Here is a 2,500-nt window from a genome sequence, read left to right on the forward strand (position 1 = left end):
AATGTGATAGAAGTATTGCTGTTTTATGGGAGGACAAAAGGCAACTTTATTTTTTCGTATTTTTGTGCTGTCATGAACGAATACGAAACATATAACCACCTACAATAAAGATAACAAGAAGAGGTAGGAAAGAGGAATGAAACCTGTGCTTGTGACTGTGAGTGCCACAGTGAAAGGCATCCATATTGGCACAGGAGCACATTTTAGACACTGGGTATGGATTGAGTCACCTTCCTCTTCTCGTTCTGCCTGCACATCTTTCATCGGCGGTACTTTAGAGCAAGGGTTCATCAACTTAGTGTGTGCCATCGCTCTATACAGACAGTGCTTGCTAGAGACCGTGGATGGGTGCCATTCAAGGCTCTCTCTCCTGCTGGTGCTAGGAAAAAGTGGTGCCATCTAGGTTTTGGACGTTAAGCTAGCACTAAATTACGGTAATTATAGTAATTATGACTGTAGTAGCATCATCACTCATTCCTTTTTCATAGCACAATAAAATAGCATAGTATTCCAAAATCCCCGAACATCATGTATGTCATGACGCTCGTTGTCAGGCCAAAGCTCCTACGTCATGTATGTCATGACACCCGTACGCAATGGGTTAAGCAAAGATGTCATTAAATTGTTATTTCTTGCATTCTGCATTCATGAGAATTTATTGGTTTACTAGAACTGTTTGTGTTTACAGGTAATATTTTAACACCAAGCAGATCACCAGACTTGCAGTTTAACATATCATCATATTAGACAAACATGTCCCCCTCTCTCAAACAGAGAGAGATAGAGATAGAGAGGGAGAGGAAAAGAGAGAGATTAAGAGAAAGAGAGAGGTTTCCTTTCCTGGTTCTAGACTGTTAACCTGTTAATGACGGGTGATGTGTCTTTTCGTCATACATGACACAGGAGCTCTGGCCTGACAATGGGCGTCATGATGTTCGGGGATTTTGGATCACTATGTTATTTTATTGTGCTATGAGTAATAAGTGAGTGATGTTGACAAATGGAGTCATAATTATTATAACTGCCGTAATATTGAGCAAAATGGGTTTCAACTTGCATCCAAAACCTAGATGGCACCACTTTCTTATAGCACCAGCAGGGGAGAGAGCTTTGAATGGCACTCATCTACAGTCTCTAGCAAGCACTATCTCTATAGAGCAATGGCACATAGCAGTTCCCGACCTCTTGTTCTAAAGTACCGCAGATGAAAGTTGTGCAGGCAGAACGAGAGGGGGAAGGTGACTCAAACCATGCCCAATGTCTACAATGTGCCCCTGTGCCAGTAGCAATGTCTTTTATTGTGGCACTCACTGTCAAAAGCACGTTTCCTTCCTCTTCATTGCCTTTTCATGTTATCTTCATTTTGGATGGTTATAAGTTTTGTGTTCCTTTGTGACAGCACACAAATACAAAAAAATATAGTTGCTTTTCGTCCTCCCCTAAAACAATACTTCTATCACATTGAGCATAAAATGAATAATGTGTTAATATGGACCCTGAACTACAATTTTAGTCAACTGCAGAATTGATAGAGCCTGTGATATGAGTCTCTAAAAATAGTAAAACACACAAAAAAACAAAACATAAAAATGGCTCTAGCTGTACAAAAGTAACTAAAAGGTAGTGGAAAAAATCAAGGTATGTTGCTGAAGCTGCCTCGATCAGAAATAAAACCCATCCTGGAGCCCGGGTAAGCAAATCTATCCCCAATTAGCAACAGGTTAATTGTTATAATTTTTCCTCAAAACTTTATTTCTAATACTAGGATTCCCCCTCCCCCCTCAATTTATACTATGTAAAATATGAAAGCATATGTAACAAGGATGTACATCGCTGCCAATGTGTGGGAGACGGTACAAAGCGCCATTAACCCGTTGCCAACGGGGGATAGATTTGCTTACACTGTCTCCAGAATGGGTTTTATTTCTAAGCAAGGCAGCTTCTGCAACATATTTTGATTTTTCCCACTCCCTGTTAGTCCCTCATTGTAGAGCTTGAGCCATTTTTGTATTTTGTTTTTTTTTGTGTTTTAGTGTTTTTAGAAATTTATATTTGTCATATCATAGGCTCCATCATTTCTGCAGTTGACTAAAATTGTAGTTCAGGGTCCATATCAACTCATTTTTCTTCTTTATACTCCATGTGATAAAAGTATTGCTGTTTTAGGAGAGGACAAAAAACAACTTTATTCTTTAGCATTTGTGTGCTGTCACGAACGAACATGAAACTTATAACTATCCAAAATGAAGAAGTAGGGAAGAGGAAGGAAATTTGTGCTTTTGACAGTGAGTGCCACAATAAAAGGCATCCATACTGGTACAGGGCCATATTGTATGCATTGGGCATGGTGTGAGTCACCTTCCTCCTCTCGTTCTGCCTGCACATCTTTCATCTGCGGTAATTTAGAGCAAGAGGTCAGGAACTTGCTATGTACCATCACTCTATAGAGATAGTGCTTGCTAGAGACCGTAGATGGGTGCCATTCAAGGCTCTCTCTCCT

At 39.9% G+C, this 2,500-nt stretch overlaps 1 protein-coding gene across 3 annotated transcripts in view; it reads right to left on the minus strand.

Annotated features, from left to right (window-relative positions):
• barr (non-SMC condensin I complex subunit H) overlaps positions 1–2,500 on the minus strand; it is a 15,988-nt gene that overhangs the window by 900 nt on the left and 12,588 nt on the right. The window lies entirely within an intron of this gene.

The sequence above is a fragment of the Penaeus japonicus genome, unplaced genomic scaffold (assembly GCF_977035675.1).
Source record: "Penaeus japonicus unplaced genomic scaffold, GWHDUDI00000001_assembly GWHDUDI00000023, whole genome shotgun sequence".
NCBI lineage: Eukaryota > Metazoa > Arthropoda > Malacostraca > Decapoda > Penaeidae > Penaeus > Penaeus japonicus.